Genomic DNA, 14,873 nt, shown 5'->3' with positions numbered 1-14,873 from the left:
AGGTGAGTCATGAGCAGCGAACAGACGTGTCGGTGATTTTATTTTCAGTTTAGTTTTGGTGATTGTATGAAGAGTCTCGAGGACACGACACCTTTTGAATCAGGTTCAACCGTTCTGGTGTTTGTGGAACCTTTTCTGAAAACTGCACAGGAACTACTGAGAAGAACTGCAAGCCGCCTGAGGTTCGAGCTGCTGGAACGTCTTGGTCAAAAATGGGTAAATGTGTCTTGACACTATAGTCCTCTGTTTGCTGTAGCGTGCGTGTGTGTGTGTGTGTGTGTGTGTGTGTGTGTGTGTGTGTGTGTGTGTGTGTGTGTGTGTTCATTTGCTCCTGAGACTCCGGATTCATTTTGAATCTTTTATTCATTTTTGGTGGAACATGAATATGGATGAAGAACAGACATGTTAACCCTCCACACACCTGAAGTACACCGACTGTATGTACTATGGTCTGTGTGTGTGTGTGTGTGTGTGTGTGTGTGTGTGTGTGTGTGTGTGTGTGAACCATTTTGCTAAAATCAAACAGCAAAGCCTGCTGGGTAATACCAGTAATCCTGTAATACCGCGAGCCGATCCTCTCACTCCACCTCCACACATAATCTGCTGCTCACGCACACACAAGACGCTTCAAGTGGAGGAAATAAAACATGGAGGACAGTCAGAGGTGTGTGTGTGTTCGTGGTGTTTCACGGCCTTCCACCTTCTAAACCCACATTTTATCACTGGATACATAAAATGCTTTGAAAACATCGATCTGCTGCCTTTTTGTCCAGACCTGAAGACAAACTCAGCGTCTCTCTGCAGAGGACTTTTACTCAAATACTGAAGCACACATTTATTCTCCTTAAAGAGCTTCTCCTCCTCCTCCTCGTCTCAGAGGAGATACACTACACTTATCTGACGGCTTCAGTTACTTTACAGATCAAGAGTTTATAAAATCTGATGTTTTGTTATAAATTCAACAGTTTATAAAGTTCAGCTGAAACGATTAATCGATTAGTCGACTGACAGGAAATGAATCAGCAGCAGTTTTGATGTTTGAAGTCGTTTCTCCTGTAAATCCCTTCCTGGCTGCAGCTCCTCAGATGTGCAGATCTGCTGCTTTTCCTCTGAACGACTGTAATAACTGTGATGTTTGTTAATAACGTCGAGCTTCGGACTGTCGGTCGGACACGACGACACGCTGAAGGCGTCGCTTTGGGCTCTGGGTCGTCGTGACGGCGTTTCTCACCGTTTTCACCAGTTTTCCAAACCGATCGATGGATCGATGGATCGACGGAGAAAAGAATTGGCAGATGGATCCAGAATGAAAAGCATCATCAGCTGCAGTCCGATACAAACCGGTTCAACATGAGCTCCAGCTCCACCAGCTGCAGCAGCAACATCCTGCTTTACATTAATGCACGAGGAATAATAACCTGATGATAGAATATATAACAGCACAGCAGCCACAGGGACGCTGCACTGCTTTAATGCTTTAAGGGCTTTTTCCTGATCACACTCTCACACTTTCACTGCAGCAGAGGGTTTTCAGTGTGTGTCAGTGCTTTTACTGCAGCAGAGGATCTGACGTTGCCTAGTGAACAACATTAGAATGAATGGGACGCCATCTTGGAATACTGTGTCCAATTAATGTGTCCATGAAAAGCATAAATCTCTCATCATCTATGGAAAAGTCATCTTTTTTTAAATGTTTAAGACCTTCAGCCAATCAGAATGATCTGCTGAGAGAGCGACGCCAACAGCGAACAAACTCCGTCGGTTTCCAGCCTTCAGATAAAACCTCCATTTGGGCTCATTAGCAGAGTCTCCTACTAACACCAATTACCCCTCACCTCCAGGTTTATTTATCTGCCCCCCCGCCCCCCGACATCCAGCTGCCATCGGTTTAGCCAGGCAGATCTGATCAGCAGCCTGTCTTATTACCATACCTGCTCAGACCTCCTGCTCATTATTAGCAGACACTGCTGCTCTGTTCAGCTCATAATGCTGCAGATCCCACTGATGCTGTTATTATTCTAAGGTCACTTTAAAATATTGATGTTAATGGATGTCTAGATAGAACAGACATCCATTAACCTTCTTTTCATGTTCAGGTCATTGACACGTTTCAGGTTTTAATGTTCCTGAAAGAACCTTAAAGCAAATTTTTTCAGCAGGAAACGTGATTGTCAGTGATGCTGTAAAATTAATTAGGACAAATTTGATGCTTTTATTATCTCTATAAACCATTTGGATTATTAGGTTTAGGACATGTTCAGCCTAGCTTAGCACAAAGCTTTGAAGCAGGTTAAAACTGCTAGTCTGGCTCATTTGGATTTACATGTTGTATCTTGTTAGCTAACAAGCTAGTCACCAATCCATCCTGTAGTCAGATGGGTTAGTTAACTGAGCCGGCAGGTCAAGCGCTAAATACTCTAAGCTAACTGGACCTATAAGCTAACTCTTAGCTAGCTGGACTTAGAAGAACTTGTACGTGGCTTTGTCTTACACTTTATATTGCTACCATTAAAGACAACTATGTGTATGTGCTGACATATGACCTCTGCTAAACCACTCCACCACATGTTTAGCCTAGCTTAGCACAAAGACTGAAAGCAGGGGGAAACTGCGAGCCTAGCTCCATCAAAAGTAAAAACAATTCCCAAATGTTTTATTTTGTTTATTGAACAGGTGTAGAAATAGGAAGATAAATTGTTCAGTGCAGAGATAGGTCCAGGACATGGTTAACCTAGCTTAGCAAAAAGACTGGAAGCAGAGAGAAAGCGCTAACCAGTGTAGGCACAAAACAGCTAGCATAATCAGCGTTACGTTAGGTGTTTGTATGTTATAGTAGCTACAAACAGTTAGCATATCAAATGTTATAGTAGCTGTTTGTACCTAATAATTGTTATACTAGGACATGTCTAGCCTAGCTTAGCACAAAGAAAGGATACAGTCTTTGTGCTAACACTGCTAGCCTAGTACCAAGAGTCTGTTTGATTTTACATCTTGTTTATTGAACAGGTTTTGCAACAGACTGATAGGTTGCTATCACTTTCATCTCTGTGTCTAGTACAAAGATGGCTCCAGGATGTGGTTAACGTAGCTTAGCACAAAGACTTGAATCAAGGGGTAACTGCTAGCCAGTGTAGTCACAAAACAGCTACCATCAATTTTCTGTCAGGTTTTTGAGCGAGGCGTTGTTATGGCAACTAGAAAAAGCACATCTTCCATGCTACCTGTTTGCAGCTAGCAGATGATATAGTAGCTACAAGAAGCTAGCATATCGTATCGTATGGTAGCCGTTTGTAACAAATATACACAGAATCGTTGTGTGGCCAAAAAACAGTGCTGTTATTTAAAATTTATGACGTTTTGATGTTGGTACTTTTTATTTTAATTCATTATCTAAACAGTTTAAAGGTTTCTTAAGATGTAAATTAGGGTGTATATATTATTATAATATAAGATAATATAAGATGTGTTTAACTGTGTTTGTTAATTCAGCGTTTGTTAACTCTGCGTTTGACTCTGCGTTCGTTAACTCTGCGTTTGACTCTGCGTTCGTTAACTCTGCGTTCGTTAACTCTGCGTTAAGTTGAGGGAAACAGATAAACAGAGATCGCTTTAACTCTGAACTTGGCAGCTTTCCTTCTCTCTGTCTCCTCCCGTCCTGCAGAGCCTGAAGGAGCTTCTCATCCTTACAGTCTGTCGAAGAGCATCAAAATCCTGGTTGGATATAAGACAAAGACTATTAACGTTCCTGCTTTTATGCTAATCAGTCATTTCTTTGAACAGCGATTCCTTGCGTTCAGATATCCCACATGTATCATATTATTCATGCTGTGATTGGTCGTCCTGATGCACCATTCCAGTCATAGCGACACCGGAGAGTTCAGAGTTTGAGTTGGGCCTCGGGCGTACAGGTGTTTCCTGTTGATTGGTGATCACATGATGTGTTCAATGACATCACACAGGAAGTGGAACACAGTAGGGAGAAGGTCGATTTTAAAAGTAGAGTTTAGTTTTGTCATCAACAACATTATCACCCCCACCTCAGACCTGTGTGTCTCGGGGGGGAACATTACATTATAAATAATGAGCCAGTGTGTGTGTGTGTGTGTGTGATTACACACTGTTTATAGGTGCTCTGTCCTCTGTGTCTCGCAGCCATTACCGCCTGTCCACTGGATGTAATGGATGATGCTATAAGAGTGTGTGTTAAGGTGTGTGTGTGTCCTTGGCCAGGTGTGCTGACTTTTTTCCGATCTGTTTTCACCTCCACCCTCTCCCTCTCTCTCGGCTACACCTCGTCATTTTTTGTTCCCTTTATTCCCATATTTTTCTTCTCTTTTCATCCCTCCGTCATTCTGCTCGACCCTCACGTCAGGTTTCTACACTCTTTATGGTCTTTCGCTTTCAGCAGGCCAAGAAAACTGTTTACAGCATCTGTGCAGCTCGTCTGTGAGGAGTTTGTGTTTTTTCCATTTTCATAACTTTCACTCACAGTTGGTCTGGCCCTTAATGAACACTACAGGTTGTCAGAAAACAGTTTTAATACATTTTTTACAATCATGATGGCCTAAACTGTCATTTTCTGAAGCCCCATTCAGGTTCTGCAGGTTTCTTCTCTGGCGTCTCAGCTGGTTTCTGAGGTTTATTCTGGACGGACGTCAGAGACGATGACGTCCTCTGGAAGTGTGAGTCTCACTGAACGACTCGACGTGAGTTTCATGTCTGAGAGTTCAGACCTGACGGAGAGACGATTCTGAGGAGGAGGAGCAGGTTTCTGACTCAAATCCACCTCCTGCAGTATCGTTGCCTCCCCTTCAGCTCTCCGGCGCCCCCCTTCAGTCTTTCCCTGCAGTCTTCGTCCTGCTGACTGTCTGTCACAGACCAGATCCTGCCGCGTCACCAGGGTTAACATGGCGTCCTGAACCAGGACGAGCACAGAGACGGTTTAGTTCCCCACCTCCTCCTGCGATGCTCGGCCTGACTGAACGACATGAATGAGACAACAGCCTACATGGCACGGCTTCGCTCTCTAGTGTCCGCCTCCATTTTTATTGATTAGCTTGGTTAACTGATCGGTCAATGGGGCGGCTGATAGTGAGTGTCTGCCGGACCGCAAGGCAAACTACTTCTAACGCTCTGTCGTGCTTTTAGACTGTAAATACTGAACAGGTCATTACAGTTCGCATATTTCATTTGTTCAAATAGAAGCGACAGCCCCCTAGTGCTTACCTTTAGTTTGTATAGTGTTGAAGTTAAGGTTATTATATTGTTAGGCAGTGATGAGTACTTGAGTATTTCTATTTTATGCTACTTTATTCCCATCAGAGCGGAGTTACTCCAAAAAGAGGACAGAGGCAAGCTTTCAGTACCTGTGTAGTTGTAACTCTCTTCTTCTGTGCTTTTAATATCAGTGGACTGTACTTTGTACTGCAGTGCATGTACTGGTCAGCTGGAGTTACTCTTACTTAGTACATTAAACACTTTACATACAGTTAAAATACGATGTGTTGTTATAGAGGAAGACAGACGGAGTGATGGAGACTTACAGTCACAGTCGACTTCCATCAGAGGAAGAGGAGGGGGGTGAAGAAGAGCGGAGCCGGAGCAGCGTGATGAACAGCCGAGTGGCAGTAATGAGTGAAGTAAAGGATGATGGAGAGAGAAGAAGTCTGTCTGCAGGGTGAAGGATGGTGCAGGGGATGGAGGCATCATTCCCTCTCCAACGAGCCACGGCGAGGGAGGAAAAATGAGCGCTGTCCCGGGAAACTCCTCCACGGCGCTCAGAAGATCGTTATCGAAATATTCTGTTCGGCCGGACTCAGGAAACACAAGGAAAGCAGAAAAAGTCAGAGTGGTTCATTCTTCAGCGCTGAAGCAGTAACGGGAAACAGAAAAGGTCTAAACGCGAAGGTCGACTGTTTATTGTTGTGGGGAATCTATTTTTTACATTTCGAATGAATCCATTCGTCTCTCAAGATGCCGTTTTCTGCGGAGTAAATTTGATCTCTGAATTGTTTCAGTGATTTTCATAAAACGACATTTCTGTGATTTAAAAGAACCAGTTCCTCAAAACTGGTTTACAACTCGTGTTATTAAAGACTTGACAGACTTGAGACTTGACCTGGACTAGAGCTAAGCTAACTAGAGCTAAGCTAACTAGAGCTAAGCTAACTAGAGCTAAGACTTGACAAGTTGAGTCTGACATGTTCTCAAATGGCCGCCGTGTTTCTTCTTATAAGTGAGCTGAGAGTCAGACGGAGGAAGTGTCTCGCTCAGATAACGTTTGAAGAACTTCCTGTGGCGGTCGGTCTCTGCAGTCAGCACTCGTCTGTGGACAGAGGACACATATTTTAGCTCCGTCTCATTGGCTGCGGTAATGACCCGTCCTCGCCGCTGTCTTCACATCGCCGTTCCTCATTTGTAAATGTTGTTTCTCCGCCCGCTGCCTGTCAGCAGCTCAGCTCCCACAATCCTCTGCTCCTGCCTCTTATTGATCAGCCTCCTCGTTCGGTTTGTTTGGACCTGATCAGATGTCTTTACTCGTCCGAGTCGGGCTGTTGGACACAAACACAGCGAGTTCACAACCACAAACAGACGGCAGACACATGAAAGGTCAGCTTCACCGGAGTGAACCGGGTGGGAGCGCCGCCCTGATCGTTAATCTTTATTTTATGGCTACGATCATTAAATACCCAAATACATTCATTTTTATTTCTTTGTCAGGCCATCAGGGTTAACCCTTCCCCAGACCCCAGACCCTGATCCTGACCCCTTCCCCTGACCCTGATCCTGACTCCTGACCCTGACTCTGACCCCTGACCCTTCCTCTGACCCTGACCCTGATCCAGACCCCTTCCCCAGACCCCTGACCCTGATCCTGACCCCTTCCCCAGACCCCAGACCCTGATCCTGACCCCTTCCCCTGACCCTGATCCTGACTCCTGACCCCTTCCCCAGACCCCAGACCCTGATCCTGACCCCTTCCCTGACCCTGATCCTGACTCCTGACCCCTTCCCCAGACCCCAGACCCTGATCCTGACCCCTTCCCCTGACCCTGATCCTGACTCCTGACCCTGACTCTGACCCCTGACCCTTCCTCTGACCCTGACCCTGATCCAGACCCCTTCCCCAGACCCCTGACCCTGATCCTGACTCCTGACCCTGACTCTGACCCCTGACCCTTCCTCTGACCCTGACCCTGATCCAGACCCCCTCCCCAGACCCCTGACCCTTCCCCAGACCCCTGACCCTGATCCTGACCCCTTCCCCAGACCCCTGACCCTTCCCCAGACCCCTGACCCTGACTCTGACCCCTGACCCTGATCCTGACCCCTTCCCCAGACCCCTGACCCTTCCCCAGACCCCTGACCCTGACTCTGACCCCTGACCCTGATCCTGACCCTGATCCTGACTCTGACCCCTGACCCCTTCCCCAGACCCCAGACCCCAGACCCTGACCCTGATCCTGATCCTGACCCCTTCCCCAGACCCCAGACCCCAGACCCCTGACCCTGATCCTGATCCTGATCCTGACCCCTTCCCCAGACCCCTGACCCTTCCCCAGACCCCAGACCCTGACCCTGACTCTGACCCCAGACCCCTTCCCCAGACCCCTGACCCTTCCCCAGACCCCAGACCCTGACCCTGACTCTGACCCCAGACCCCTTCCTCTGACCCTGACCCTTCCCCAGACCCCAGACCCCAGACCCTGACCCTGATCCTGATCCTGACCCCTTCCCCAGACCCCAGACCCCTGACCCTGATCCTGATCCTGACCCCTTCCCCAGACCCCTGACCCTTCCCCAGACCCCAGACCCCAGACCCTGACCCTGACTCTGACCCCAGACCCCTTCCCCAGACCCCTGACCCTTCCCCAGACCCCAGACCCCAGACCCTGACCCTGACTCTGACCCCAGACCCCTTCCCCAGACCCCTGACCCTTCCCCAGACCCCAGACCCTGACTCTGACCCTTCATCAGCGGAGCCCCGCTGAGTTGCTCTCTGAGAACATAATGAATGAACTTTTAATCTGCTCAGAGAAAATGGACAAATTCGACATTTACAATTTCTTGACAAATGTTCAACTCCATTGACTAATAAAGATTGTTTTGAATGATCGAAAGCTCCAGCAGCAGCTACTAAACGGACCTTGTGGTGAGACCGTTTTCAAGATCAAGACTGAACTTTCAATGTCAGATTTCTTCCTCTTGCAGTCTACGAAGCAGGCACCGGTTATTTCCACATCAATATATTTTTCATCTGACCCCCGAAGGACTCAGCAGATATTCGTGTTATTTACTACAGATGCAGATTAACTTTCTGCCCAATGACAAGTTCGGTCCTTTCAGTTTGTTTCTAAATTCAGCTCAGTGTGTCAAAAAGGTGAATCTGTTTCCTGCGTTTGCTTTGGGACCTTTCAGCCACCGTAAAAACCGCCTCACTGTCCACACACACACACACACTCACACACACACACACACACTCACACACACACACACACACACTCACACACTCACACACACACACACACACACTCACACACACACACACACACACACACACACACACACACACACACACACACACACACACACACACACACACACACACACACACACACACACACACACACACACACACACACACACACACTCACACACACACACACACACACACACACACACACACACACACACACACACACACACACACACTCTCTCTCTCACCTTGGTGTCACCTCCAGACTCCAGCTTTAGCTCTGGCCACTCTGACGGTCGGATAATTGGTTTCCATTAGAGCGAGCTGTTCCTTCCTTCCCATCAGGCCGTGCAGGAGGGGGCGTGCCCTCAATTCCCCGCAGCCAGACGCACTCTGCCCTCGCTGTCCGATAACCTCTGACAGAGGGGGGGTCAGAGTGATAATAAGGAGCGTCCATCGTAACGAGGACTCCAGTTCAGGGTGTTCTGTCTTCAGAGACCTCTGAGGTTCATTCAGACGCTTCGACATGACGCCGGCTCTGTTACTACAACCGCGACCTCGTGCGGACGCCAGACACATTCGTTCTGAGACATGATGAGAAATATATCTGCTGTCTCGGTGATAAAACATCGTCCGGCTGCAGGACGGACGTTCTGGTTTCTTTCATCGTCAGAGAGAAAAACCTGGACTGTGATTTTAGTCTGCAGGTTTAAAGGAGCATTTCTGTGGTTTTGAACGTTTACACCAAATAATAAGTAAAGTACCGTGTACTTCACATGTTTTCACGTTTTCATGCTGCTAAAATCTACACCTTATATGTCTGCGTGCCATCATCACACAGACACGTTTCCACAGGCTGAAATCGTCCAATCGTCCTTTACTTGTCTGGTCAATATCAGCGTCTTTCATTGTCACGTTTTGGGAAGACTCAACCGAGCAGAGATACTACAGGAGGAAGAATGTAAACACAACCTGTCAGAGCTCACCTGCTGTAATTAGTTGCTAAATGCTAACTAGCCTGTTTCTGTAACATAGCATGTTCATTCTTTACTCTTCTTCCGTAAAAAGACAAAAAGTATTCCGCTGGTTTTTAACACCAGATCTCGGTCTGCCCATGTGACTCTGGTCTGCGCTGCAGTCTCACATGAACTCCAGCGCCTCGTCGTTGCTGCCGTGGAAACACTGACGACGGCAACCTCTGACTGCCTGAAAGTACCTTTTGCTGCCTGCGTGCACCTCGTCATGTGCCGCACTACGACTGCAACACAGCAGTCAAGCCAGTTTGCTTTTGAATAAGAACTGAAGAAACTACAGAAAATATTTACTGTTTTAAACCGTCCGCTCTCTGAAGTGATGAGCTGAAGACACTCAGGGATGCAGAACATTCTTCAACTTCAACAACGAAAGAGAAAAACTGCCATGTTGCACTTTGTGCTCGGTGAGGAAGGAGGATTAAAACAGCTAAATCATCGTGATGTTGTTTGTCCCGTCCACCGTTTTAATTCTGTGTAACCAACACCGCAGCCTCTGCAGGACGATACATCAACTGAACAACTTTTTAAAAACACTCGATCATGTTGCTTCGTGCTCAGCGAGAGTTTGTGGCTCTCTGTGTTGTTGAGAGTCTCCTCACTGTTATCATCTCACTTCACTAAATGAAGCAGCTGGTAGGAGTGTGGGCGAGGCGTCTCAGCCCCCCGCGGACCTCAAAACACTCAGAAAAGCCTGCGCTCGTCTTAATTGGCCCTAAAGCGGCGGTTCACTGGTGTTCGTTTCCCCCGGCGACTTCTTTAACCGTCAGCACAAAAACTGTTCATGTTGAACAACAGGTCTATAATCCTAAATGCACGTTATTAGCATAATGTGGATAATCTAGAGGTCTTTCATGTGTGTACACGACTGAAAAACTATATGTTGTCGCGTATGGAGGCCGAGAGCGGCCATGGCTGCAGTTATTTTACTTCTTATTATTTCATGTCGAGGTAATGAGTTTATTATCTCATTTTCTTGTGATAACAGGTTAACTATCTCTTTATCGGGAAGCAAAAGAAAAGATGAATATCTGCTTTTCAGGAGAAAACTAAAGACGCTCGTCTCAGTAAAACATTGGCTAATTTAATTTAATTGACCTGTTAAGAAAACGTAGTCCAAATGATGAATTAAAAGTCCTAATTTTCTTTTCCTTTGAATGCCTCTGCACAATTTCAGTTCACTTAATTTAATTTACTGAATTAAAGGATGTTTTCATGGCGTGTGTGTGGAGAGCAACAGGGAGCAGCTGCCGGGACACCAAATTAAATTACGTTAAATTATATTATGCTATAAATTATACTTCACTTTCGACTTTTATTTTTCCAGGTACAGCTGACTTCCCCTCTCGGTCGCACCTGCGAGCTGCTGTGTTCAGCCACCCCGCTCTGCTGCCCGAAGCCCAGCGGCTCAGGTTGAGAGTTCAGCGACGCTGCTCAAAGGCAGAGAGGTTTATTCTCCTGCTGAAACACAAACTGCAGCTGTGAGCTTCATTAATGACATCATTATTATTCACCACTAAACGAACAACAGCTCTCAGGTTATTCTGAGGGAGACACAGTCTCAGGCCATCTTTAGATTTACTGTCCTCCTCGTCCTTCTTCCTCGTGCTGCAGTGGTTCCCAAACCTTTTCTGTAGGATCCTGTTTGCTGATCAAACTGTTTACATCAAGACAAATGACTCAGAGTGTGTGAGGAGAAACCAGCGCTGCAGGTCCGACAGCCGACTGATGATCATCGGCTGGACCTTCCCAAACTCCAAGTTTTCTCAGGTCTCTTTTGGGGAGCTAAGCCCCTCCCGCCCCCCCGTAATTCAAACCCTGTGTTCACCACTCCCGAGGTGCGAACACATTTCCTGTTTCATTATTTCCTCTCATCCCAACTCTGTCTCCTGGAAGTTATGTTTGTATGTTAATAAACTGTTTTCATTGTTACGTTGTGGTGACAAACCTAATCGCTGCCTGGATTATGTTCAGACGTTTCTTTATACGTTACCTTTATGTACCTTTAAGTAGTCGCTGCTGACCTTTTCTGCATTAGTGCCGGTGCCTAAACGTAAAATGCTGGAGTCACTACAAGTAGATAGTGTATTGCAAGATTCCCTATTTTGGCTGAAAACAAATGAAAAACGTTGTTGGTGAACATTTTACTGATACGTTCAGTTAATTAACAACATTTCCTCATCATGTTAATAGAAAACGTAATTCTGTCGGCATTACGTTTCACTCGTATTTGTGGTAGTTTTGGTGTTGTCACTTCCTGGTTTTTTTGTAGTATTCTCCTTCCCTTGTGTGTCTTGTGTTTTTACTTCCTGTCTGTGTTTTCCCTCCAGTTTTGATTGTTGGCCCTCCCTTGATTGTTTGCACCTGAGTCTCGTTGTCTCACCTCCCCGAGGGTGTTTAGTCTTGGTCTTTTCTTTGTTCAGTGTTGGATCGTCGTTGTACACATGGTGTTGTTCCTGCTGAGCATTGACTGTAAGTTTATCTTGGATTCTTTGTTCCCCTGTGGACCTTGTTTGGATTTTGGATTTTTGGATTTTGCCTGCTCCCTTGTGAACTGTGTTTTCCACCTTGGACTCACTCCCCTGCTTTCACCTCTGCCTGTTCATGCCTGCATTACACCCCACAATAAACACGGTAGTCATTCTGGCTACTTCGCCCTGAGACCGCTTCCTCGCCATCTGCTTTTGGGTCCACATACCTCCATATAGCACCCCTTACGACAGTATTTGCTGTTGCAAATTAGTTGTATATAAACTTAGGAGACTCTAGGAGATGATCATCTGCATATAAGTGATAGAATATACCATGTTTCTTTATAATGTTATGGAGTGGGAGCACGATAAATTCAAAAGCAACGGTCCAAGAATGCAACCTCGTGGAACCCCTGATGCGACCATCAATGTCATCCATCCAGTAGTTCAGAATCAGGATCAGAAATACTTTATTGATCCCTGAGGGGAAACTCTTTGTTACAGCAGCTCGCCTTTACGTCAGTCACACAGGAACAGAAGCACTGAGCAAATCAGAATATAATACACTATAATACAGGTCAGATGAATTAAGTACAAAGTGGATATAAAGTATAAAAGCTAAAATGAGTGTAAGTACCAAAGTGGATTTAGAGGTTGAGATATTTCAGTCAAGTGGTGGACCGAGCGACCGAGCGAGCGACGTTTCCATCCACAGAGCCGCTGCTCGTGTGGCTAAAAGTAAACGGTCTTGAATGAAGCGCTGTGCCGTGTGTGCGAGTTCTTTTATAATCCTGTTGATCAGGTTTGAGTTTACAGCCACATCTCGCTTTCAAATGTAACATTTTCCTTAGTTTTTAGTTTTTTCCGTGCAAACGAGCATAAATTAACGAGGCAAACGTTTTTTGATGAAAGTCTGTTCCTGTTCTGGTTCTGGGACACGCGACTATTCGTGTTCTTACAGGATTTGTTGGCTGATGATCACAGTTTCATTTTGTCCAGTGTGTTGTTACCGTATTCACTCTGTCACGACTGAAACATCTGTGTATGTTGTTTGTGCAAATGGCTGTTCTGTACGGACTGCCTCGTCTTTGCAGCTTCCAACATCTGCAACTGTGTCAGGTTTAACGGGGTTAAACAATCCGTCTGCATCCACAAAACTCTGGACAGAGTCACATGGTCTAGAGTCCGTTTGACGATCCGTGACATGAAAACACAGTGTTTGTTTCCGTCCGCATTTTAAATTTTGCGCGTTAAAAAACCTGAGTGGAAAAATCTCAAAATCTTGCGAATAACTTTTTTTCCGGCGGCCGGAGGATCAGCTCCACCAGCTGTTGACCTCCATCAGCTCGTGTTCTCGCAGCAGCAGCGGGTGGAGACACACGTTCATTCGCATTTAATTTGGATGGAAACTACAGAAACCTCATGAGTTTGAGTTCAGAAGTGCTGACGGTCTTTAACTGATCGACCACAGCAGAGAGGACTCCCCGAGGTAAACGCTGCAGAACAGGAGCTCAGCTGTCAGAGAGCTGCTCTCCACATCTGGACAGAGACTGGGACAGAAACAGAGACACATCTGGACAGAAGAGACGGAGCATCAGCAGCTTTATGTAACTCTGATAACCGATCTGTCAGTCAGGTCTAATCACAAACAGCTGCAGTCAGAACCCCCCGACACTTCAGACACTTCATCTGCCTCCAGCTTCATCTCTCACCTCTCTACATCCACCTGTGAACCTTCCTCCTCCTCCTCCTCCTCCTCTTCGGTGTCATTCATTATCCAGAAGGTCGCATTTGAACTTATGCATGACTCCCTCAGTCTCTTTTCCCCCTGCAGAGGAAATGGTGTGAGCGAGGCGTGGTGATGGATGAATATTAATGTGCTGTTCAGGGCAAACACCGTCTCGTTTTAAAGGTCCCAGCAGAGGAGGTTAATGTGCAGTCGGAGGGCGACGTGTGATGAAATCTAATCTGTTGCTGCTCGATACAAACACATTTAGAGTCATTAAGACGGGTCGTTATTTCAGAGGATCTACAAGTGTCTCATGAAGCCTTTATAATCCGGTCTGCCGGCTGTTAAAGGCACAGACGGTTCCTGTAAGATGTTTTTAGAGAACACTCCTGTTGTTAGGTTTTTCCTCGCATGTATTAGCTGGTCGATGAACTTTTTGTTTTACGCAGAGGTCACGACCTTTTCTCATCTCTGTGGCGTTTTCCTGTTTACACCCAGTGTTTCTCGCTGAAACTCAGGCTGAGTCTTTGACATTGTTAACGCCCGTGTTTGCAAGCTGCCGGGACGTTTACATGAGAGCGACGCAGGCGTTCATTCAGACACGGTGACCTGCGACAGATTAAAGGAGTTCAGGTCTGAAAGAAGCTTTTTTCTTCTGTTTTCTGAAAGCTTCTAAATATTTCTAGTCTCATTAGTTAGTTAGCTTCTGTTTATTCTTGCTAATTTTATTATTTTATTGAATTCTTCTACTGCTGGGTAGTTTAATCTGTGGTGATACATCCTCATCCATTAGCTGATTATATCTTGTATTATTAATCTTGATCTGAACAGTAACTAAACGAGTAAAAAGCAGAAACTTCCCTCTGAGATGTAGCTGAGCATTAATGACATAAAAAGCTGGTTCTGAAGGATTTCTTCCTCTGTGGTGTCACTGCTCAGCTGCACATCTGTGCTCATCCAGCTGTTAGTCAGCGGAGACACGAGCTGCCCTGCTGAACCCGGCTGGTTACGATCTTCCTGCGGGCATTTAAGACTGAAACAAACCTTTTATTTCTTCCTCGCGCTTTTTCTTATTCCACTTGGTTTTTAACAGGAAAGTCGGCAGCTTTAATCTCAACGTGGCGTTCAGAGTCAGTGGAGACGCAGAGATGTGGGAGGGAGAGACG

The sequence above is a fragment of the Siniperca chuatsi genome, linkage group LG23 (genome assembly GCF_020085105.1).
Source record: "Siniperca chuatsi isolate FFG_IHB_CAS linkage group LG23, ASM2008510v1, whole genome shotgun sequence".
In the NCBI taxonomy this organism is placed as follows: domain Eukaryota; kingdom Metazoa; phylum Chordata; class Actinopteri; order Centrarchiformes; family Sinipercidae; genus Siniperca; species Siniperca chuatsi.
This window is presented reverse-complemented; position numbering follows the sequence as displayed.